At 43.2% G+C, this 26349-nt stretch overlaps 1 protein-coding gene across 1 annotated transcript in view; it reads right to left on the bottom strand.

Annotated features, from left to right (window-relative positions):
• SLCO3A1 (solute carrier organic anion transporter family member 3A1) overlaps positions 1-9513 on the bottom strand; it is a 191723-nt gene extending 182210 nt beyond the window's left edge. The window contains exon 1 of the mRNA XM_062631055.1: positions 9309-9513. The gene's annotated coding sequence lies outside the window, so the exon portion shown is untranslated. The remainder of the gene's footprint in view (positions 1-9308) is intronic.
• Positions 9514-26349: the final 16836 nt, after the last annotated feature.

The raw sequence follows: 26349 nt of genomic DNA, 5'->3' as shown, positions 1-26349 counted from the left end.
TCACACAATTAATCAAGACCAAGCATTAGATTCGCTATCGTCCTATTTAATAGCATTATGGCAATCCAAGATATAAGCCAGTGCTTTAATGTCCCTGCCTTGTTTAATACCATTATTGCATTACAGATTTAAGGTAGCACTTAGGTGGTAAATTTTCAAAGCAATGTCTGGGATTTAATGTCAACAGAAGTTCCATCACTAAATCTGCTCTGCTTTAAAAATGTTCCTCTTAACCTCTTGCCTGCTGCTTAACACATGAGCTAAATGCTTTTAAGGTACTCCTCATGTCAGTTTAGCCCCTGATGAGTCATAGGCTCCATAAGGCAGATTTCACCTTGATGGAGACTTTCGCATTGTGCAGATCTTGGATGATAACTGATAAACAGAGATGCTATGCTCACTCCTTAAAGCTTCATTTTCATTTGAACTAAATGGTTTTTATCTTGACCAGAAGAGAACAGGGATTGCGGCAGGCAGAAGGAAATGGGCGTGAGGGAAGTACCAAATACCTCCTCTCCCCTTTCCCATCCAGGAGTTGCACAGAACTGCTGCTGTTGCTGCTTCTTCATGCCAGAGCTTGAAGTCTTTCTGATTCAGGTATTGAGATCCCACTGACAGCCATGGGACAAGATGTTTTCTCCTTGGTGCTTCTCAATTAAAACCGAAATGAGATTTTCTTTTCTGTGCCCTGTGGGTCTGGTTTTCTTTATTTTTAAGTCTAGGCAGGATTTGGCTATTATTCCTATAAAATTGGGGGTCATTGCACCACTAGCATTTCTTTAGTTGAAACATTACTTAAACCTCTCCTCAGGTGACAAGTTTGTATCACAGCACCTAACTAGGAGCAAGACTCGATTACCTAAAGAATATCTCTCCTTGAACAGAAATCTAATCATTCAGCACCCTCATTGGTTGCTGGAGCCCATTTTCCAATAATCCCCCTTTCTGTGCTGAAATATCAAGTCCATTCAATGAGAAAAAGAAACTGTGTAGGAAATTAAAGTTAGTCCATTGTGGCACCCATCACTTTCAGCTCAGCTGCATCACTCCTCGTTGCTGGGAAAATGAGTTTGGAAGCAAAATTCTGTTATTGCACCCTGGTATTTCCCCAACAGCTCTCTGAAATGTCTGCAAGTACAGAGCTGTGACATGGACAGCAGGGACAAACTTAGACACGCAGGTAAAGCTGATAAGGGGAGAAGCTATGTCATTTCATGGTCTCTCTCCCTGGAGCACTACATGCACACAGAGCCTCCCAGCAAGCAGATTTTGATACAGCTGGAAATACTTGTATCTGAAAGTCAAAAATTATACCTTATTCTCTGTCAATCAGGAGACAAAGACAGTATCACATTGTCTACGTATTTGGTAAGAAGTAACTCCTGCTAATCTCCTTTCAAATAAAACACAAATAGTTTTCTCACGTGTAAGAAGAAGAACATGAATCCTGCACCAGAATTACTCAATTACCTTCCATGACCAGTCATGAAAGGAAAAAGAAAAGTAGCAATGAATAGAGAAAGAGGTGATTGGAAGCTAACAAACTATTTGTGTGGTTTTATTCCTTTGGGCAAAGCCCTTATTCCACCTAAATCAATGAAAATAGAATAGGATGAGTTATGATTTATTGCTACAGTCAAATCTCATTGTGGTGCATTAAAGAGATCATGATGATTACAGGTTTTCTCTCAAAATGCCACAAACACAGTGACGTATTTAGAGAGCATCAGATGTCAAACACCAAACTGTTTCCAAGGGAACTTATAAAACATCACACCACAAAGCAAAATAGTGCCTTTCCCAGTTTCTATCTTGCTGCCTTTTGGCAAGCACCAATTTCTCAAAACACTCTAATCCAGTCTTCCTTGATGTACAGCCACTGCAGACATTTCAGAGGACAGCAACGTTACACTAGCCTGATTTTGGCAGAGTATGTTGCATCTGGAGCATAAATCAATTTGGTCTTCCTTGTTTCCTTCCCTGATAATCAGTGATGACTCAGAATTACTCAAAGAGTAGATATTGATAGTTCATTTTGTTATCTTCGGTGTTGCCTTTGTCTGTGTTTGCACTAATCATGCTGCAGGGTAGCTGGATTTAATGACAGTGTCATCAGAAAGTGATACTGTCTTCTTTGAATTCCTTGTGACAATATAACCCAGCTGATGTATTGTTCATGATATTATTCTGCTTATATCTTTAACATGGATGATACAAAGATGAAAGCAACACTGTCAAACCTTTCTGACTACAGCTAAAATTCCTACTTGCTATCAGAAGAGATTATGTTAAACCAGCCATACGTGGGCCAGAGGTACCTTAAAGACAGACTGCAATGACAAAAAGCATTACCAACACAAAGATGCAATTGCCTTTCATGGGAGCTCAGCTTCCAGGTATGACTGATTGTTTTAGGGCAGAAACACTGACAGGCTGGGCCCATTTTATCAGATATTGGATATTTCCTTCTACTTTTATTTATTGTACTGGAAAATGTTCTCAAAATGCTGGTGTAGGGGTTTTGCATATTAAGCATTTTTCTTTGCTAGAAGGGATGTGTCAGGATGTTGAACTCCTGGAAAGTATTGTAAGAACTAGGAGGTGACTTTCTCAGGGAGAAGGAAGGTTGTGCTTGGAGAACCTGAGAACTGCTATCAGTAGTTTTTACTCATCAGCAGGAAGCAAATGCATCTGCAGGATGCTCATGGTGAGTAGGCAGAGAGGACACTTTCAGGTGAGCCTCCTTTAGGTTGGGAAGCTCATACCCTCACTGCTGCCAGTTATCTGCAGCACCTGAGTGGAGCCAGACTGGTCCTTCAGACCCTCTTCCAGAGCAATTCAGCTCTGACCAGTACAGGCTGTCCACAGATGCTCTGCTACCTTTAGAGAAGAGGTCTGAACACAACAGCAGCAGAAACAGAAAATGATCAGGAGCTGAGGAGCAGCAGAAGTACTGGATGTGGATGGAGACTGCAATGTAAAATCAGCTGTGGTCCGTGAATGCTTTGGTGCAGCTGGGACAGGCTTTCCAGCACTGGTAGAAATGTGCTTCCTGTTAGATGAGAACTGATGATGCTTGAAAAGATCCTGTGAGGCAATATAAGTGCACAAACTTGTATAAGGGTTCAACCTGAAATAAATTAATGAACAATTTTATTCCCTTCAGTGGCTATTTTATTTGAAGAGCTCAGTTCCTTTCTTTTATTCCTGTAAACTGTTTACAGCATCTTTTCAAGCATCTTCATTATCTGAAGTTCACCCAGTAATACCCAAGGAAGATCTCTGGTCTGTACACGGCTGGTGTGGAGCATGACACAAAGATCTTGCAGAGCAATGGGTTTCTAATGGATGGGCAGTAGATATTGGGAGCTTCTCTCAGCTGCTCTCTTTCACAGTTAGCTGCCAGATGAGAGAAGGAGACTTCTCCCTCCCAGTGCAGGTGCTTCTGTGTCAGCATAAGGACTCATTGTAGGAAGAAGTTTGAGCGGTGAAGCTGCCATAACCCCCAGCCAAGGGACACCTCTGAGACTGCTGTTTGTTACCCTGACTGTATTTCCAGGCATTTCTTCAGCACTCTCAATAGCGCCAAGCTCTGACAAAAGAAGAATGGCAAAAATCACAATTGTTCCAATGTCTTCCCGGTAGGAAGGAACCAAATTTCTAATAATGAGCTCCTCTATTTCCCTCGGGAACGGCTGCACTCGCGCCCTCTCCTCTGTCTCTTGGGTTAAAGAGAAGGAAAATCAGGACCCTCCAGCAAGTCCTTGTGGTTTTGGGGGAGTTATCAGCCCTGGTTATTAACTTCATCTGACTGAACATCCTCGCTTCAGAATGAAGCTTGACACTGAGCATATGGTGGAAGAACCATGTCTTGGTGGCAGGTGGGGGACAGGTACCTGTCCATCCATGGGCAGTGATGGCATTTGTGGTTCAATGCTTCTCCCAGCCCCTAATTCAACATGATGTAATGACACCTTCATCTCTTTGTGTCAGAGGCTTTAAGGAAGCAGCAGCTCTCCCCAAAACATACAGAGGAGGAGACAGAAAGCAACAGATTATCACTAGCAACAATTAAAGACAAAACCACAAGCTTTTCTGAAAGCTGATGATAAAATTCAGTGTCTGCAGAAGAGAAAGGTGAGAATAAGAAACGTTGCCTTTTTCTCCAAGCCCTGGGAAAGAAAGGGGTCAGGCACTGCAGGGACAAAGGCACATTTCAGTCTGCAGCAGCTCCAGCTACTTTGAAAGTCCTAGCAGATCACCAAGTGGCATTTGGAGAGGACTGCTGCAAGCAGGTAAGTATCTTTAAAGGGAAAGGAAGGGAAAGGAGCCAGACAAATTTCACTGCTTCCCCATCCTTTCATTTGCATGAGGGCACCTGTTTCATACTTGTCTTTTCATCTATTTATTTTTTTTGCACATGTACAAATCAATGCAATTATGGCCAGGCCTAGCCAAGGGGATATTTTTGGGAACTTCAGTCTTGCTGAAATCACAGCAGTTTGCTACTTAGAGTATAATGGCAGAGACTCAGTTGTTGTCTGAGTCTTTAGACAAACTGTCTCCCTTTTCCACAGGGGATTCAGCATTCCTGCAGTAACATGGGAGTCTCTGATGGTGTCCTACTCACATCTTAGTGAGCTCCAGGAGCAGTTACGAAGGTACAGGAACTGGAGCTCTCCTTTGGATACAGCAGTAGGAAATCTATGCTGTGTCTGCTCTATAGCACCATTGCTAAGAATCATCTCAATCTTTCCTTCTGTATTCTAGTCCGTATCTTTTCCCCTGCTAATCCAAGCTCCTTTCTTCCTCTGACCTCTAATCTAAAGACACGAGAAACTTTCCTTCCAATTGCATACTACTCTGCTGCCTCTTTCTTTTCTCCCTCCTTTCTTCCCACCATGCCCATCACCCCCTGCCCTCCATCTTCATCAACCCTCCCCATCTCAAACTCTCTTGGTTGTCTCTAGATAAATATCATATATTGAACTACAGCTGCAGGCCAGAGCCCAGGACACCTGGGCCCAATTCCTGCCAATGGTCACGAACTTTTGTGACTCAGCTGTTCCTGACCTTCCTTCCCCATCCATAAGCTAAAGCTGGAAAAGTATAAGTGGGAGCCATGTGTCCCTTCAATTTAGGGCACCATATAAATGCAGGGTATAATTGCCATTAACCTCTTTGTGAGGGGAGGTTGGACTGACCAGATTTGCTTGTGGAGGCCACTTGGCTGTCACACATGCCATTCTCATGTGAGATTTTACTACATTTATTCCCCCCCTCCCCTTTTCCCTCCCAGGCTGTGGTGTGCTTGGCACAGGAGCTGCAATCCATGCAGTATTATTAGGCAATAAACAGTGCCAGTGAATGACTAAAGCCCAGGCAGAGCTGCTGATATTGATTTTTTTAAGCTCTGTAAAGAGCTGCATAGTTTTTTTTAATCGGCATTACTAGGTCATCTATGGGGAATCTTCAAAATACCACTCCACAAGAATACAAATAGTGAAGCTTTTGATTTGCAGAGGCTTTTTTGAGGCCTCATGTCCTGGGCTGCCCCTGCCAGCAGCTCTGGTAGGCACAAGGCATTGGCTCTGAGGGTGTAATTTCTGTCATTTCCACCCTATAATGAGAACAAAAGTGCCACCATGCTGGGAAGAGCAGAGAGCAAAGTCCGCAGAGGGGGTGCAGGAACAGACTGTGCAGACACTGATGGATGCTGGTAATATTTTCTGCCCTTCTCCCTGGAGTTTCACGTGCTGAACAGCTTCTGTCAGAGTCCTTCCTCCTCCGCCTGCTTTTTAGTCGCAGAACTCTCCTCTTTTCTGTCTGTCCTCAAGTTAAACCATCCCTGTTGGCATGAAGTTTATAAGGTGTATATACAGAGAGAAAGTGGGTGTCTATCTCCACTTCTCATTAGTCCTTCAGGACTGAGAATGTCCACTTGACCTTCCTTAAGGAGGAAATCCACCACAGCTACACTGGTGGACATTGCACAGGAGATGAAACACAACCTCTTCAGCAGCTCATGCATTACACCAGGTGGCCTCATACAATTTAAGTTCACAATCTTACACAAGGTGATAACCTCCACCAAAACCTGATAACAAACCGGCTGTTTCAGTGGGCTCTTTAACCCCTGTTATTTCCATAGCAATTGTCTAAATGGGTGCCTCTTACCAGACACTTGTTTAAAAGCCAATACAATAAAAGAACAACTTCGCATTCAGGTGCTCTCTGCTCAGATTAATTTATGGGTATTTGTGTGCACAGAGATAAAGAAACATTGCAGAAAAATGCCTAAGGTGTCTATGGGAATTGGATCGCCAGCCCTTATTGAAAGGCAGCAAAATTGGTGCCTAAGAGTGGTTTGTGTCTTTGAAATACTCTCCCATTCGATTTCAGAAGGCAAAACAAAAATGAATGGCTCCTCTTACATATAAATTTCTCAGTGAAAACAGAAGAAATAGAGCTTTCAACACACCTTTGTGACTTAAGAACATTCAACTTAAAGACTTGGAAACCAAATCCTATTTTAACAGTCATCTAGATGGCCCAGCTTGAAAAAGTGCTCAGAGGGTGCTTCTGCACATGTAAACCTCTCATCCTGCACGGCTTTTGGAACTGAAATGTAATGCACTGGAAAGCAACGAACCTCTGGGTGTTGGATGTAATCTCCTGGATCCTGTCCTTTGCTCTGATAAATGGTGAAAAATAAAAATAAGCTCCTTTGCAGAATAAGATATCTGAAAAGCAGGCCTAAAACCCATGCTGCAAGCAATGCCACTGGGAATTTGAGTTATACACGTGTGCAGAGAGGATCAGGAGCACTGGAGCAGCAAGCAGGATCAGTTAAAGCCCTTCCGCTGCACAACAGCTCAGCTTAGAGAAGATGAGAGACCTGAGTGACACTGTGCCCAAAACCACTTTTAGTTCACAAGGGTCACTTAAAAAGAAGCCTTTTGGGGAGTTAATTAATCTTGAAACAATCAAAAGAGAAAAATCACTGCCAGCTATGTTGCTTTTAAATAAGAAATACTAAATAATTCTGTAGATTTCAATGGGCCAAGATTTAGCATCCTTTATAGACCCATCTGCCTACAGGCCTGTATCTTATCTGATCATTTCCATGGCAACAGCTCTGGGATTAGAAAAGGATGAATGTTTAGGAATATTTGCTGGAATTTCATGGAAGATGATGAATTGAGGATTACTTCACTACCTACGTGTTACCATGGAAATGCACATTTACAAATTGCATAGGATTTTAAACACCGCCATTATTAGTATAAATTTGGCCTGCTTTTCTCAAAAGCTCCAGGAAGAAAAGGTATCTCTCCTGTTTTGCACCTCTCTGCCCCACTGAACATATACATGGTGCAATACTAGCATGATGTTGACTGGCAAAAGGGAAAACAACTGTCAGGTCTTGGACCAAATTCTTTCTTACTAAAGATCTCCTAAAAGAAACTCAGGAAGTGAAAAGAAATTAAAAAATGAGCATATTTCACACAGAGAAGCCACTGATCAAACAAAAAACCACCCCTCTCTATATATTTAATGAAATTTGATAAATGGATGAAAGGCTTTAGGAAATACCATGTCTGACTCAATGACTTGGAAGACTGCTTTCAGTCTTGCAAACCTAAGATCACTTTTAAGACTGTTTTCATTTCTTTAGTGGAATTCTTAGTTTAAGTGGGAAACAATCCTTCACCACCTACTTTTTGTAAACTATTCATAAAATATCCCATACTGAAGTAACCTGCTGTGCCCAGCCTCCAGGGATGAAGCAGGACTTCATATTAACACTTAGCAAGCAAAGCCTTGGAAAATCGACAGTTCCTATCTTTGAAGCCCAGAGTAAAAGAAGATTGAGAAATAATCCCTACCCATAGAAAAGCTACGACAATGCAGAGGGTCAGATAAATAACCACTGGAAATTATTTTATCACAGACACCTATTATTCAGGAGGGCCCAAAGAGCACAGTACAAAGAACTGAAAATACCAGAACATAAAGCAGAATAATGTAACAACTCAAATAAGGACATTGCAGATGAACTGTGAATTACGTCCAGTGACATGATTTACAATAGCTTTTTTCCTTAATGTTCTCCCTTCCTATCTCTTTCTTGCAGACTTTTTATTTTCTTAAGCCACTTGTTTTCTTTCACTTTATTTTTCATATATATGTGATTATATATAATTTTATTACATATTATATGTATTATATATATCAAATTATACAGAATCATAGAATATTTAGGGTTGGAAAGGACTTTAAGATCATCAAGTTTCAACCCCCCTGCCATGTGCAGGGACACCTCACACTAAACCATATCACCCAAGGCTCTGTCCAACCTGGCCTTGAACACTTCCAGGGATGGAGCATTCACAACCTCCCTGGGCAACCCATTCCAGTGCCTCACCACCCTCACAGGAAAGAATTTCCTCCTTATATCCAAGCTAAACTTCCCCTGTTTAAGTTTTAACCCATTACCCCTTGTCCTGTCACTACAGTCCCTAATGAAGAGTCCCTCTCCAGCATCCTTGTAGGTCCCTTTCAGATACTGGAAGGCTGCTATGAGGTCTCCACGCAGCCTTCTCTTCTCCAGGCTGAACAGCCCCAACTTTCTCAGCCTGTCTTCATATGGGAGGTGCTCCAGTCCCTGATCATCCCAGTGGCCCTTCTCTGGACTTGTTCCAACAGTTCCATGTCCTTTTTATGCTGAGGACACCAGAACTGCACACAATGCTCCAGGTGAGGTCTTACGAGACAATTATATAATGTATATATTCTATAATTATAAGTTATACATATATCAATATCTGAGATATATACATCAGAAAAATGACTTCTGGGCTGTGCCTCTCTGGGAGAAACAGGAGCCAGATCCCCCTTCCTGCCTGGAAGCCCTGCTCACTGACCCCCCAGGTCAGCCTCCTGAGGACTTTCTCACAGGCAATTAGGAAGTACCTGGAGCAGCTGGAGCTGCGAGGAGGCCACTTGGTCACTTCTTCCCAATGGTGAGAAAGTCAGAAATGAATCAGCTCTGTAGAAAACCTCCACCCTTCCTCTGAGATAAGCCCCACAGCTGGACATAAAGCCAGAGACAATGAAGGAAAGCAGCCTGGGTGGGGTGGGATTTCCAGCTCTGACCTTTGGCAACAGCATTCCCAAAGGCTGGGAGACCCTGTCTGGCTTTGCTGCCCCACTTTCCTATGCTCGGAGACACCCCTGGTGCACTGGAGTGTGTTATCCTAGAGCCCAGCCAGCCACCAGCACACAGAGCATCCAAGTGCTGTGACCTGTTTCAGTGCAACTGCTCACACTTGCTCAGAGGAAGTTGCACAGCATTTGAAGCGTCCATGGGGAGAAAAATCACTGCAGCAGCCCGTGGAAATGGGTGGCTGCCATCACCCCGCACCCATTGCCTGAGGGAAATGGAAGTGAGCCTTAAGACAAGTTACTTGCACACTTCTGATGTGCCAGCCCTATTTTTGGCTGCTAGAAGCCAGAATGCCATAGGAAAACCAAGATATGCTCGTTAAAACTCAAGCAATGAGATCCTTCCAGTGCTCTTAATTTGTTGTCAGTTTTTAGTTGAAGTTTAAATATTGCACAGCAATAAAAAAGCTATTTTGGAGGATGGTTGGGGGGGGGCAGCCAACAGCTTCAATAGCCTTTTCTTACAGTCCTGCACAGACAAAACACTTGTAGCTTTCCACACATGAGGAAACAAATGGATTTCAATTACTGAAAACATTGGCTTTGAAATCAGTGAACCAAAACAGGAGGCAACCAGCCTTAGGGATAAGGGTACTTCTCCTAGGAGCAAGGGTTTGGGACCAACCTGAACCCAGGCCTGACATCTACCCAAGGCTTCTTTCCTAGAATCATAGAATAGAACAGAATCATAGAATAGTTGGGTTGGAAAGGACCTTAAGATCACCTAGTTCCAACTCCCTGCCATGGGCAGGGGCACCTCACACTAAACCATCTCACCCAAGGCTTCATCCAACCTGGCCTTGAACACCACCAGGGATGGAGCATTCACAACCTCCCTGGGAAACCCATTCCAGTGCCTCACCTTCCTCCTCTGTGTTTCATTGTGCTGCAGTGTAGCACAGGACAGTCACTGTTCTGCATCTGCCTTCTGCAGTGAGGTGGGACCTGCTTTGCAGGATCATCTCTTCCTGCAAGACCAGCACAACAGGAGCTGGCCTCGGTGTCATACACATGAGACTGTCAAGCCTCCTTTAGTTACATGCAGGAAAACAAGCAAACTTCTTTTAAAACCTTTTTCTGTGAGTTGTTTTACACAGAAGAGAGCTGGGAAGAAAACACCTATTTGCACGTGAAGAGAAGGCAATCAAATACCTCCAAGATGTTTAACCTTGGGAAATGAAAGAAATCCCTCGTTGTTGTCACCTTCCCTAAACCCTTATCAGAGCAATTACGTGTGATTTAGTAGTTTGCTGTGTTGCAATGCAATTTTCTGCATTGTCTGACATGACAAATGGAATTGCAGGCCTGGCCCCTGCACGACTTCCTTGAATCTGCTGCATGGGACAGGTAAGAAATATTACAACTGGGTAAAAATAAGCATCGGGTCATACATGGGGATGAGCTGGCTCCTGTGGGTTTCTCTGCATGTCCTCAGCAGTCAGCAAGTTATGGAGGGGGAGAGAAATTACCCACAGTCAAGCAAACAAAGGTGGCTCTACCACCCCTGAACAGATGGGACCAGGGTGCTGCCTGGGTACAACAGCTCTTATCTATCCTGTATTTCCAAGTGGTTTCAGGCAGTGATGACTCCACTCCCATTGCAGGCAAGGTGAGATGTGGGAGGTGGGTGCTGATGGGAGGAAGATGCTTTCCCTCCAGCAAACACTACTCGGGGGAGTAGTTTGTGATATGCACAGAAAGGGGTTTATGTGGGCCTGAATTTCAGAAACCAGGAACTGGGTTTTTTCCAGTTCTTTTTTTATTTCTAGTTCTTTATTACAAGCTTTCTTTCTCAGCCATGAGGGTTCAAAATATCCTTTCCTTCTCTGAATTTAAGGGTATGGCATTTTTCATGTATCATATAACCCCATGAGCTGGATCTCACTGAGCATCTCAATTCTCAGGATGAAAATGACGCAGATTTCCACTCTGCTAACCTCAATCCCAGAGAAGGTCCAATGCGGAGCAGACAGGGGTTGGTTTTGGAAGATAAAAAAGCATTTGGCACGAAAGAACAACAAGCTTGACATTTACAACTACAAGTTTTCTTTTCTTCAAACACAGACCTCATACATCCCACTGCAGGTTTCCTGTACTAGTAACACTCCCACAGATTTTGGATTACTACAGCAAAACAACCACACCACCACAGGCATGACTATAGCACATTGTATCTTGAGGTCCTTTACATCCATGCAGAGCATATTTTGCATTTAGACAGTGACATTTTGTCACTACATGAACATATGTGGTTATACAAGATAGGGAATATACAAGCTGACACAGTCCAGAAACTGCAGGGAACATGCCCTGTTCACTGATAAACTATGAAGTCAGCTTATAGCTGACTAAGATTATAACTAGGTGGAAAGTCACTGTTCAGCTCCTGGGGAGAGGAATAACAGTGAGAGAGGATGTGGGGTTCAACACCTTCCAGTGAAGCCAAAACACACCACAGTTGGCTTTGCAGTGCTAGCGGCAAACTGAAGAAATGAAACACTGTGATAAGGGCTCCCACTGAAATGAATGGCAAAGCTCCTGGTGAAGTTAGCTATGCTGGATTTAAAAAAAAAAAAAAACAAACCAACCCTAAAGTTTTACTTTTTCTTTCTCTTTTCTTTCTGTAAACTTTAAAAATAGCTATAGGAAGTAGAAGAAACATGACTCAAAGGCACACTTTTCCTCTTACAACCCAGCTTCCTTCCTTGAACAGTTGGGAGAAATTTCAGCTCTGTATCTCTATGAGCAGGGGCTTTGATTTGAAGTTCTCCTATTGTGGGAAAACCCCACCAAAAAAGCCCATGGCCTCTACAACAGACATCCTGGGTCAGGCAGGTCACTCATTGAGTACAGGCTCTTGTTGGTTTAGGATTCTATTTTATCCAAGAAAGCAGGATGTGAGATTTATCCTGGCCTTTTAAACAAGAGCCAGGGACTCTGCAAGACAATGTTCTAGCACAGGAGCAAAGTTTAGCCATATTAGCAGGTATCTTCCACTGACATGATTCATGTCACTCACACAACCTGTATTATATGGCCTGCCAGACAACCTGGCCTCATCTTTGCTGAGTGTTGGCTGCCCAGTGGCAGCTCAACCAGGCTCCATGTGATGTGAAAGGCAGGAGCTGCAGGATGCTGATGTTCACAGCTGGAGAGTAACATCCTCCCCAGCATGTATAAACAGCTTCAGAGAAATCCACTGAAGGAAAAACCAAGAAGAGGATTTTCCAACAGAATATGGAGATTTCAAAGTTGCGTCAGTTCTTTGAGGGTTCTTAATGGACCTCTTTTGGGGTATGGATTTTTTTTTAGCAGAAAAGCTTATTAAAGCCATTTTTGAATCATTACTACAATGTTTTCCATAACTAAAGATGGCATTTTTGTGCTGAAAGCCTAGACTTTGACAGATTCTGGGAGAAATGTTGAAAGCCCTCAAACAGGGTCTCAATAGAGCTCAGATGCAGACACAGGCAGCATTTCAGCAGGCATACAGGGTTTCAACAGCGATTACAAGGGTTTGCCATTCTTCCTCCAGACAGCTCTATTACTTGTGGTGCCAATTCACCCTCCTAGTCAGGCCAGAAAGCAAGTCACAGGGGAGCTGGAGCTGCTCTGGAGAGCAGGCAGCTGGGGTAGCGGCAGACTCAGATCTGCTCTGGGAATCCCAGCACAGGGAATCACATCTGAGACTGAGCACATGTTAATTTCCACAGGCAGGTTAAATTCTCCACAAGCTAAAAAACCGAGGAATATAATGTTTCAGGGGCTCTAATCCATCTGGAATTGGGGCCAAAAAGTATCACACCAGTTAAAAAGTGTTGTTTCCCATTTTGCAAGGCAATATTGGTCCTTTTCTCATTTCATCTCCATTCTTGAGGGCTTCTCAACCCTACCAAATGGCAACAGGCACTGCTTCTTTAGTTATGCTATGCTTACAAAAGCTACATGGTGCCAACTGAACTTAACCTTGAAAGTCAAGAAAACCTTCCTGACAGGGTGCAAAAATCAGGAAAGAAATCACATTATTGAAACCATAGATCTCACTCCAGCTTGTGTCCCCTCCCCCTACTTAAGATCATAGCCAAGCATAATGATGCTTAAAATAATATCATACTGCTCAAGTTTGAAAAGCCTCTTGATGCCATTACCAGCCCACAATGGTCATGGCAAGCTCTGGGGGAAGCTGGATCCTTAATAAGATATACCCAAATGATACAATAAAAGGCTTAGGGAAAGATGCCAAAGGCAACCTTGAGTCTTGCTTCTCCAGAGCTGAGGAGTCTCAAAGAGGATCTGCAGTGATGCTGTTCCCCAGAACAACTCTGAATTCTTTACCTAATGCTGATAATTAGAGTGGGATACCCTATAAATCACAGGCTGTAACAGGGCAAGGCCACTTTGGATTAATAGCGTGCTGCTAATGGCAGCAGTTTGTCACTTGTTGACGAGCAACACAGGTGAGCTCAGGGTAGCAAAGTGTCACTGAGATGTCCTCTTAGAGAGACATCTGTCTGTCAGCAGAGCTGGGTGCAGCCAACACTCCTGCCCTGCAGTTATCCACTTCCACCAGCATCAAGGTGTGGGCGCTTGATGGATGCACAGAGATAGCTGCATCGCTTGCAGCTTGTGGATACTCAGTGTCCCAGAGGCACATACACTTGGTGTCACTTTGAAGACTGAACAGATGCTGTGCAGTGCCAAATCTCCAGAGGCTCCCAAATCTCCAGAACTCCCACTTTCCTTCGAGATAACATCTCTGCCTCTTTGTTTCCCCTCAGTTGAAGCAGAGTTGGAAATTAAAGAGTCAGATCTAGTCCTGTAGTGGTTTTCCTTCAAGTCCTCTACCACAGGCCTTCTCTGCATATCCAAAACTGGATATCAGCTTCAAGAACACAAACTTAAACAGGGTCTTTAGTCCTTGGTCTCTGCTGCCCTGGTGAGTTTGCGTGCTGTGAGAAATCAGTTCGCACACAGACTAAAGGAACAAAAAGCCTTCAGAAAGACCAGGGCTGCAATCAACTCTGAAATGTATGTGTAGTATCAAGGATGTAGTTTACTGCAGAAATCAGGGCAACAATGCATGTCAGTCCTTCCCTAGCTCTCTATCAGAAGAGGCTTATTTCTGCCTTGAAACTGGGGCTTCTGGATTTGATCCCTGTGGTGGATCATTTCTGCTTGCTGTGGAGCAGAATAAACCAGCCAGAATCGGCAGCACAGGGGCTCCAAGAACAACTCTGAGTTTGGAAGAATTAAAGCTTTGGTCCAAAGACCAAATTATGGCATTATGGCATTGCTGAGGTACTGAACAGGCAAACCAAGGAAGAGCAGGAAGTGAGATTTGTCCTCTCCACATTGATATTCTAATCATCATTTTTCCTTCCTAGGAATACATTGCAAAGTTCTCACAGCTGAGATGCCCACCTTCAACCCTGTTATTTAGAACTGATTTGGCTTCATCTTTATAAGACTTGATGAACCATGCCTGGGGCTTTGGAAAATAAGTATTTAAATAAACATTCCTTTTTTAGTTGAGAGCAATTTTTGGCCAGCTGGAACACAGGCACTCCTGTTTTGTTGTTGCACTGGTGTTACACTGAAGAAATATGGACAGTTAACTGAGCGTTCCACAGAGAGGCAAATCTAATGCTGATTATAGTGTTTTATCTGTGCCATAGTTCGCTTGCATGATAACACTGTATCTCTTGGTAATGTTGTAGAGAGGGCTCAAAACTCTTACTCTTCCTTCTGGGTGGATAGAGAAACTGAGTCATGAAAAGTAATCATTATTTAGCTCTGTATTCAGTGAGGCATTTAATGAGATGCTTAAGCTATTCTCTGTTTCATAAAGCATTTAAGCATGTCCTATATGGGATAAGCCATCAAATTGTCAGCTGAAGAATGTATTTTCCAAAGCACTGAGCACTTCAGAGCTCCAGTTGAAATAAAATGTGGCCTTTAAGATAAATTTGATCATTTTATTTCCAGCCTTGTATTTCCATTTTAGTGAAGTGAACGAGTGAAAGCATGGCAAGCTCAGTGGGGTTTTCCTAGTCCAAAGTTTGGGGACAAGGGGGAACACCATCCAAGTTGGGGTCAAAAAAAAGCAACCCTGAAATGAAGCTGTAGAAAGCATCCATGTGAACACAAAGGGATTTTCCTGATCCAAATAGCAGTGTGAGCTTGTAGATAAAGCGGAAAGTAAAAGGAAATGCAAAAATCCCTTTTACCAGGCCTTAGACCTGGGAAGTTTAGCCCAGCTTTACCTCCTCCTGGTGCTAGCAAGTTGCATCTTTCAGCAACCTCATGTTGCCCTAATGAACACACAACAGGGTGATGGACCTTTGTAGAATAATAATACTTTATCCAATATGATACCTCTCCAACAAAGTACAGCCTAGTCCCTCTTCAAAATGCCAGGAGGGTAAAATACCCCCTGAATTACATTTGTGACTATCAAATAAGACAGTGTTTGCACACTTGGGAATAAAAGTGAAGTCAATTAATTTTTCATATACTTGAAAAGGATATTCCACAGCCACCTGATTGCTTTATCTTCATTATTTTTAGTTGTAGAATTATGTAAATAGCAATTTAGAGAGCCCAGAGGAATCTGAAGATTCAGTTTAATGATATGTAATTGTTTAATTGGGCTGTAAACCGGCCCCTGCAGGGAGCTGAGCACAGGTACAAGTGTATACTTCACATCCCTACCAAAAATTGCTAATTGTCAGCTTTTGTGCAAGCAACATCTAACCTCTCCCAGCAGCACAGCAGCTCAGCTCTGCCGAGTATTGAGCTGCATTAAGATTCAGGTAGGGAATGCATCACAGTGCCTATAGCTTCAGCTGGACATATGGGTCCTGCTACCTGTGAATACCTAACCGTAGTGTACTCACCGTGAGCAAACCTTGAGGACACCACGTGTGTGTGTAGGGAAATGCCATTAGTGATGAGAAAGGAAGAGTTTTAGCTCAATTATTTCACAAGCTCCATTGCATAAAAGAAGCACATGGTAGTTTAAGAAAGCAAGAGCATGTCAAATCTGCCAGTTTCGGATGGAGATACATCCAGTATTTGGACTTCTCAGAGAACATGTCAATTCAAAGCACTTGTGGATCGGTTATTTCTTAGATGGTGACCAAGAGCTCTATTAAAAAAGGAATGTCAGTTTCCTACAGAAGAAGCAAGTACCTCTAACCAAAATCAAAAGAGGGGCAGGGTTTGCTGAGAGTCCAGCTACACTCCCTAAAGCATCTTCTCTCCTTCCCAGCAAGGATGAATGGGCCAAGGAGATAAGTCTCTACAGAAAGGCAGCAGGTGTCTGGAGGAAAACAGGCCAGAGAACCCGAGATTATTTCTGCAGCAAGACTAACTGGCTTGACAAATGAAACATTCTGGAAAGTGCCAACTGCTCCATTCTCCACCCTCCTCTCCTCTGGTCATTTCATTTGCCCTTTTTCCTCTCAACAAAATAAAATTAAATGCATATTTCACTGTAAGCTTCTTTACAGTGCAGGCTGCAAGAGGCTGGAGGACTTCCCTAGGGAGTGTGAGCTAACCACTGATTGCTTCATCCTTTAATTCCAAAGGCCAGGGACTTTCATTTTCAATTTCCTTTTATCCAGGGTTCTTCATTATGCTCAGGTTGCTCCTTTACGCCCTTTACTGAGTGACAAGTGTGTGCTGGAAGGTGACAGACAAACTCCATGTATGTGGCCAGTATCAAACCCAAACATCTTGGTTTGCAAAGCAGGTTTTGAAAGATCTTGATGAGTTCCTGGATTGTCTAATAAGGTTTGTCTCCGTACGGAGCCATACAGCTGGGATCTCACTGTCAAGTGTGATTAAAAATATCAGGAGTTCCAAAGACCAGATGGGGGTTATCAATACCTTGTAACCAGTTTTTATTAAGCAGAAAACAGAGCTAGTGGTTATCTGACTGTTAGGTTTTATGGGATTTATGACCCCCCTCGCTACTTCCACCACTTGGACATGATAGGGCAGGGCAAAGGAAGTATATCATAGGGATGCAGGATTCAGTCCTTGGCTGCCTTTCCACACAGGATTTTTCTTTTCTAACCATCCATCATTTCAAAGTATACATTACCCCCAAGTATATATTACATTAGCTCCTGTTACAGTCTGGCTAATACTCCTCAGACCTTTACAAGAGGCAATTTCAGTAGGGACCAACTTCCTTCCTTACCATAGGAAGTAACTTATAACTTACATAAAAGGAAAACAACCATAACATTAGTACCACACATAACATTTAGTACACCTTACTTTTCCTTACATTCAATAATGGCCAGGCAGGCCATGCCTGATGATATGGTGTTTCACTCAAAGACAACCAGAAAACTTCACTCTAAACTGTGACAGACTGCTGGCTCTGAGCTGAAGTGCTGACAGAAGACTATTATCTACTGCAGTGCCATAAGATGTCACACATAGACACCACCACCTTCCTATGTCAGTGCGATCGACAACAAGTTTCCCTATCAAGTGGGTTAACCAGCAGCTAACCTCATATTTAGAGGTCCCCCCCACCTCCTCAATATCTCGAGACCTTTGTCATTTATGTCATTCAAGAGAATGATTTCTCAGGGGTATCTTGAAGTGTCACAACAGCATTAAAAACCCTTGGCTACCAGACAATACCCCAGTGAGACACTTATGAAGCATGACTGTTGGGGAAGAACCACTTAAAAACCAGCACCAGAGAGAGTATTGATTTCAGTGAACCAGGTAGTCCAATCCTGCAATTATACGTTATACACAAATATATGTACATATATATAAGCATACAGAAGTTTAATTTTACAGTGATTATTGCATTTCTATGTTTGCATTAGCCAGAAGTCAGCCTCAGGTACTATTTCTAGAAACCCCCCAAAACATGCAGAGGGGAATTCTTGGTCATCTCTCTCCATAATTAAAACTGTAAAATATAGTGTTGCCTGGTCATCATGTAATTATTTGTTAAAAAATGAACCTGAAATCACGTTTCCATGGATGGAAGATACATTACACCCGTTATGTTACATTTAAATGATAACTGAATGAGAAGAACCAGTTAATGTGATATACTGAAAACATCTGCAGCCCAAAACTTACAATCTTTTGTCTTCATTCAGAGATGCTTGGCCTTCCCTATTCATCACTTGTTTTATTAATTCCTTTTATTTCCTACTTTGAACATACTTCAACTTAACGTATATTTTACTGACATGATGGTTTAGAGAAGTCCAGAAGATTGCTCAAGATTTTCATGTCTTCGAATATTTCGGCCAGAGTGTTGAAAAGCTGAAGAAAACCCTGAGCTTTTCTCCACCCATCACTAACACACACTTCAGCCTATGCTCAGTTATAGCTAAAGAGACATTAAGAAACAAGGGCAAAAGAAAGACACAGTTAAATGAGTATGTAGAAATGAGTGCTGCCTTCCAGCTCTGCTCTCCCCCATCTCCCATGGCTTTTGGGTATAGCTGAAGAACCAAACATAGCCTGAGCCCACCTGGTTCAGCCTGGATTAATGCCATATTCAAGCCAGGAATATTTTCCTACCAGATTCCTTTCAAGGAAGTGAAAACTCTGTACAAACAGGGAGACCAAAAGTGAAGCTGTTCAGTGGCCAAGCTCCAAGAGCTTAAAGCAAATGCCATTAGAAGCATCACACCAAGGAGCCAAGTGGAATAGGAAAAAAAGGCTGAGATCTTCCCTCCATTACTTCACTAGATCAGAAATAAGTCAGGTGCTCGTCAAAATGATGCTCCACATGAACACAGCACAGGATCTACTCTACTTTGCAGTAAACCCAGGAGGCCCCCAGCTCTGTGGCATCCTTAGAGCCCCCACTGCCTGTGCTGAGCTCAGCCTCCTTGGGCCAAGGTTACTTGGGCCTCCCAGGGAAAGCATTTAAATGAAGTTATACTGGTTTCACTGAGGAAGGAGGAAAGGGGCAGACTCTTTGTGCAGCCATATCCTCCTTCACCTGTGAAAACCTGTCATCTTTTGACACCGCTTCCTAAACCGTTTATGACCCAACAGAAGGCAAGACACACCAAGGTGGGAAAGCACTGTCCTAATAGTATTAGCATTAAGTACAACAGGGACTACAACCACCAAGATCCTCACTCGTCACAAATCAGCAGAGTGTAACTGCTAATTCCTCAAGGTTCTGTGGCTGCACATGTGCTCTGATTTCATATAATATAGGCCAATGCAGCTGCATTTCAGGGAGCGATAAACTGAGAAGTAATGAGGGTTATTCCATTTCTCCATCTCAGATCAAACCCTTGATCATTCTAGCTTAGGACAAAACTGGCTCATTGATGCAGCCTCCTGATATTTTTGGTCAAACACCCATAATGCACCATCTTGCAGTATTTACACAGAAGCAGGCCTGCATAGCCAGGCAGTTCCCTGAAGCATGAGATTTGATTAACCTTGTTAGCTTGCCTCGCAGAGCTGCAAATGTTGTTAGACATCACGAAATTATCCAGCCCTGTTTAAAACCCAACTGGAGTATTTGGCCTGCTGACCTTCCCCAGCAACAAATCCCACAAGTAAAATTAACCACAGCTTTCCACAGCCCGGAGCAGTTCAGTCCCTGATCCCAGCCAGCAGCAGCTCTTTGAGCTTCGTCTACAGGAGCTCAGAGTTTCTCCTGCCACCTGACCTTCCCCTATTGAGTCCACAGCCATGTCTCCGTTTCAGTCCTCAAAAACTGAGTCAGTCCATATCGTCTTTAAAAGTGATGACATCAAGCAGCATCACAGTATACACGTTTAAAAGTGTTTGACTAGCTCCAAGTGTTTAAAAGCTGGAGATTGAACACTTAAAAGTACTGTTGTCTGAAATTTCTCTCAAACTTATACAGCATTGTTGTGGCTGATGGTGCTCAGCAACTGTAAGAGATTTTATCTGCACTGACATCCAGGGAAGTACATTACTATGTAATAGATAAGTCAGCATACATATGACTACTTGTATTACCAGAGTACCCAGTCCATTATTTGTAATCATTACCGAGAGACTTCAGTTCTCCTAGTCTAGGTGAAGACCCAAGTAAGCTAAGCAGTAGACCTAGCCTGATGGTTGAAGAGTCTCTAACCTAAAGAATAATACTTTAAGTAGGATAAAAGCATAGTAATGTGGCTGTATGCTTGCAAGAGCTACCGCTGTGCTCAGCTGGACAGCTCCAAGTTACATGAAGGCAGCTTCTCCCCCATTTCTCAATGGCTTTCCTTACTCGGCAAGCCTCCCACTGATTTTCACCAGATGCTTCTTTGGACCCCTTTGGAGCTGCCTGTTGCTTTCCCTGACTCCCAACAACAATAAGCATTCAAAGCCCTCCTGTTAGAGGCACACACCAAATCAATTACAACAACATCATCCTTCTTAATCAAGGTTAATTTCAGTGGGTAACATTTTTCTCTGTTGGAATATTGTCAGATGTATTTAGATCTCCAATTTTATATAAATTTAGCCTCTGAATTCTCAAGGAGAGAGTTGCTAAGGTAACCAGAGCCAGCCATATTGCTATATGTTCTCCCCATGGAGCTTCATTAGGGCCAATCAGTCATTTCCAGGGTAATAGAATATGTCGCATCCAGAGATAAGGAAGCATCTTTTTATAGCGCCAGGATATTTTTATTAAACATGTTAACCCCTTGCCCCCTCAAGAATCAGGCCCTGACCCTTTCCTTAGAACTATAATACCCAAGAAATTAGATTTAGGCAGACTAATTGCTTGCAGTTGAACACCTAAGGCCAGATCAAAGGAAGTCAGCATGCCTGGAGTATGTTGTCTTGTGATAGCCAAGCCAAGGGTGGTTGTGGATTGTTTTCTGTTGGCAGGGAGCCACACCAACCTTATATCCCAGTAGACAGGCACAAAAGCTGCTTCTGAAATAGATCTGACCTGCATGACCCAAGGGATTTGGCATATATTTTTCTGTTCCAGTGTAGACATATGGACTACCTGTTATGTTTGATCTCATATCTGAGCATCTTTGTCTTTCAGATCTAAGAGCTAGTTCACACCTGTTCACGGTATTTATTAGCAGCTACTTTGGAAGAGTATTTGGAGCAGACTGCTGTTATCAGACCAATTCCTAGAGATGAGACTTTGATCTCTTTCCCAGAACCTAGAAAACTCCCAGGTTTCATCTAGCTGAAAATAGCACAGCTGAAAACCACACCTTTTTGGCCAAAACCCCTGCTTGTTGCCCTAATAGTCACTATACCACTCATTGACTATTAAAGCTAATTTCAGAACACAATTCATATGCATACCGGGGTCAAAAATTCATTTTCTCCAAGACTTTCCACCCAGTCCTAAGAACACCCTATTGTACCTTCTGCTAGCAGCTTCAGAAGAGAATGTTTGAGCAAGCCACACTTGCTGATCTATCTTCCTAGCCCAGGCCTCCAGCATAGAGCCGCTCCATGGTTATTTTAACACTATCAATTAGTAACAATGCATTTATCCCTGTGCCCCCTTCTAATCCATAGTATTAAGAATAGCTGAGCTGGACCTGACTTAACAACACATTTGCTACAAAAGTGGTGGGAAAACTTGTTAACAGCTTTGTGCCTTTCAGGGTTCCTCCGATAGGACTCCTTCAGGGTCCTGTCTGCAAGCCAAAAGCTGCAGTCATAAGACACAGGAGCCTAAAGGAAAAGTTTCCCCTCCTTCCTCCTCAGATATTCTCTTTGGAGTTTCCTCTGCGGTGCAGATACAGTTACACCTCATTGCTCCAGCTCTCCTGAACATCACGTCTACCTTATTAAATAATGGATATAACACTGCAGCCAGGAAGGGCAGCATCTGTCAGCCGATACCATATTTATTGTTTTCCCTTGAAAGAGTCCATTATTGTAATCCTGTAGCAGGCTCACTTACAGACAAGCAAAAGTTTTACTTACAAGAGGCAGGACCTTTTGCACTGGAGAAGTACAGACAGCTGGGCACTGGCATGTTTTGCTTTCTCATGATTTTTCTTGCTGTTACAGCTTCATTGATGGGATTAAAAAAAGCCAATTATGTAAAATTTGAATAAAAATTAATGCAATAATGGCAATACTGGCTTTAAAAAAATGCCTAAACCCCAGCATTTGCAGCAGAGAGGTATTTAATGATCATCTGAGTAATAACTCTACTTCTTCCAGCATGAATTCACAGTTCATGCAAGCACAAGGAGATGAGTGAACTTCAGCGCGATCACCACATTTACATTGGGTTTGATTTGTTTCTTTAAAATAGAAATGTAGGGTGTGAACATATATTTAATATGAGAACAGCAACAGTGATGGACACTTGGACAAAAAAGCAAAATGGAAAAGGTGTTTCATTTCAGCAGTTTTGGGGCACATAACACTCACTTTGCCAGGATTTCTTTCTTCTTATGTCATAGTCTCACTTGCCTTCTAAAAATGCAATCTGCTACAGATTCTACGATACATTAAGCCTACAAGAATGGACCTGAAGCTTCATTCCAAGGGCCTCAAGAGTCCACTCACCCATACATAATTGTCACTGCAAAGGAGCAGTTTTGCACCCATATGTAGGAGAAAAGCTGCCTGCTCACCCCTCTGCTCTGACCTCCCTGCTTTGCTTGTGCAGCGCTACCATGAGGTCTGGTCCTACAGCCAGCATAAAGGGTGCATTAAGAATAAGCCCTCTTCACATGGTTGCTGCAGTACAAATCCAAACTGTTCTGCTACTGCCTTTCTGACTGACCTTCCTGCTCCTCCTTCCCTTGCACATGGCTGCAGTTCCTTCCCGCAGGCCAGGGGATCCAGCCATGACACTTGGTTAAAGCAAACATCCTTCCTCCCTAAAGAAAAGCCAACCCACTAGTAGCTTTCCCTTACTGTGATGCTGGGACAATGCAGCATCCCCCCAAATTACATCACTCAGCCATTCCACTCCAAAACACAAGATAAGACTGGTAAGATGGGGATGCAAGCTCAGTAACATCCCTCTCTCTGTTTCCCAGAGGAGAAGGCCATCAGCCAGTGAAGATGGAGGCATCTTCCTCAACACCATTACCCATACTAATGAGTGTTTAGCATTCAAAGCTTGACTGGCATTGTAGCTCAATTAACACAAAGCTCAACTCAAATAGAAAGCTGAAGGGAAGATGCTCAGAGTCCAAGCTCTATGGGAATACCTCTCTATTAGTAATCATTAAGCACTGAAGGGAGAAATTAAAAACAGAACCCATCCTGCTTTAGCAGTCTTAGCCAGATTCATTGGTACAATGGCTACCCAGCTTCTTTTCATCAGTACTCCACTAATCTCCACACAGGCATGGAAATCCCAGGGAGGAGGATGCTATTTGGGGAGCAGTTTCTCAAAACCCACACTGTGAGACTGTCCTCTTCAAAAGCATGTGAAGGCTTCTCCACTTTGCAAATTGAAACACCTTTCCAGCAAAGGAAAAAACAAAGCAGTAAAAAGGTAAATTAACCCCCTGCAGAAAGTCTGTGCTCCTGGGCCTGAACATCTGCTTTAGGTGCTTCATGAAACAGTTAAATGCTACTACGAGCTCTCAGAAGCACTGTGGGTTCTGACTCTAGCGCTCCACAGAGGATCTGAGATCACAGCTCGCGTTTGAACTGCTACCCTTTGGTGCAGAAAGGCAACTGTCTCTGCACATCTTGCTTCATAAGCACCAGGGAAAAGGTAAATCTCTTTTTACTTAGGGCTCAGTGCACAGAGGCCACCTGATTCATGCTTCTCCCCAGGACTATTGCCTCCCACCTGAGGCATCCTTAGACAGCGCTCTCATATTAACTGCCTGTTGTAGTAGCCTTTTTGAAACAAGAGGTTTCAGGCACCAATATCCCCCTTCCCTGAAAACACACCCCACCTTCATTTAACTACAGGCTGCCTGCTGCTAAGCTGGATTTCTGCAGCTTTTTCCATCAGCTATAATGGAAATTTATGGAATAGCTGTTCCTCATAAGGAATCTAGGATAAATATAAACTAAAAAGTATGAGTTCAACACAAAACGCAACACACCCCCTGTTTCGGCTTCATGATTTCTTTACAAAAAGCCTTAGGACAATAGGATGTTCTCTGCAGCTCCATGCTGTGGAACAAGTAACAGAGCCCATGGTAATGATGTGATTGACAACAGTTACCTTGGTGAGAGCACCCACCAACAGGGTTTCTTTCAGTTGTTGGTTCAATGCAAAAACGAATCCTCTCTAATTGCAGTTATGCCTGTACCAGCTATGAGAAGCATGAAAAACCGCACATGAAAATAATCTCTCATAGGTCTGAAAACTAAGGTTACAAAGCTAGTAACCAAATAAAGGTGGGGAGAAAACAGAAGTGTTTGGGGGAGTTTACTTCTCCCCTTATTTCTCTCCATTGTATTAAACTAGGCTATTACATTTCCCTCCCTCCCAGATGTAGAAGTAGTAAAACATCCCACTTCCTGCAGCTCAAATGGAGTTTCTTAGGCACTGTTGCTCAGCTGGAGATTATGAACAATTCACCAACTGCTTAGGATTTTGGGCATCCTTCATTCCTGCTGGAGTTAAAACCACGCTGATAAGCACCCAGAAAGTTTGAAAGCTTATGCAGAACTTGTCCCTATAAACTATCTAAAACCCCTTTGAACTGCAAATCACAGCAGGAAAATAACAGCTAAATCAGTTTCTTCTTGTATTCCAGCACTTGAGCTTCTGGCTGGAATTAACACACATAAACATTGCTTTCTAACCTCAAAATATGAGACCAGAGTCAGTACCACCTTAGGCCACCCTCTTGTGGCCAGGGATAGTTTTGCAACCACCCTGTCCTGCTTTTCCCTTTCCATCACACTGTCAGCTTCCACTCATGACAGCATGGGGAGTTTTTGAATCCATGCTATTCTAGCGCCTTTGTGGGTTACCCCACTGCAGAATGAGGCTCCCGAGGAGATGCATCAATGCTATCAGAGAACTGTATATGAATAAATCCCATACTTGGGATATCATATTCCTAGGGTGAAGGCAAGTGCTAACAGCTGGGAGCATGGTGCAGGTCTGTGCTTCCCTTCAAGCTACACCTTAGCCCAGTCTCACCACCCTGCTCCCATTAACTCCATAGAAGCCACCCTGCTCCTTGCCTTGGCTGGTGCTTACTGAGGAGCAACCTTCTCAGCGCACCTCTCATGGCAACAGGCAGGGGAATGACAGAATTACTTGTGCAAGGGCTCTTCAGCATTGCGGGGCGTTCAGCTGCTGAGCCGGGGCGAGTCAGTTCACTGAGCTGATCTAACAGGATGGGAAAGAAAGATGAAAAACGTCTTCCAGGAGATCAGTTTCTTGACCTAATTTGCCTTGAGAGGGTGAAAGGGAAGCAGGAGAGGGTGAAGCTGAGAGCTGGTAGGGAAGGGTGATGGCTGCACTTTTCAGTGGCAGGATCCTAGTTAGATGCAACATCAAATCACACCCTAAATCTCTCCCTACATCTGGATAGCATAACCAATGCATACTCACAGTACCACCGCATCATAAATATGTGCCTTTAACCAAAGGTATGATAAACTGGCATTTAGGATAAATTTCATTTATTCTTTCCAAACCTCTTTATGGACTTCTACAGAGTAGTATCAACACCTTTGTCCTCTCCACAGGACACTTATTAATACCAATAAAAGGGAGTAAACAAGGCAGCAGGAGAAACAATCAGGGTATTTTGCTGCATCTAATCCTCCTTTTGCATCATTCATGCTTATACGGGCCAGAGACCGATTTGCTCGGTCTGCCAAGCATGACTGATAGATACACTGCAAACACAGAGCAGACCCTTGCTCACAGCCAGGTTTCTCAGTGGCTCACTAGAGTGCTTTTGTTTTATCTTTCTGCAACTTAGCAGCAAACCAAAACATTGCAAACTTAGCTGTGCGGGCAATTGTTAAAGGAAGAACAACAACAAAATGTGCAGCAAGACAGATCTAGGAAAAGGATGGAGACAGGGCTAAGGCATGAACAGCTATAGTGGATTTAAGCATCAATCCTATCACAACAGGCCCAGCTAAAATATCCTCTCCCATGTTTCTTATGTGCCACTTTTAAGAACTGAAGGGCTGCCATAAGGTCTCTTCAGTCTTCTC

The sequence above is a fragment of the Pezoporus occidentalis genome, unplaced genomic scaffold (assembly GCF_034315485.1).
Source record: "Pezoporus occidentalis ecotype Australia unplaced genomic scaffold, CSIRO_AGI_Poc_V1 ctg11, whole genome shotgun sequence".
Classification (NCBI taxonomy): Eukaryota; Metazoa; Chordata; class Aves; order Psittaciformes; family Psittacidae; genus Pezoporus; species Pezoporus occidentalis.
This window is presented reverse-complemented; position numbering and strand designations above follow the sequence as displayed.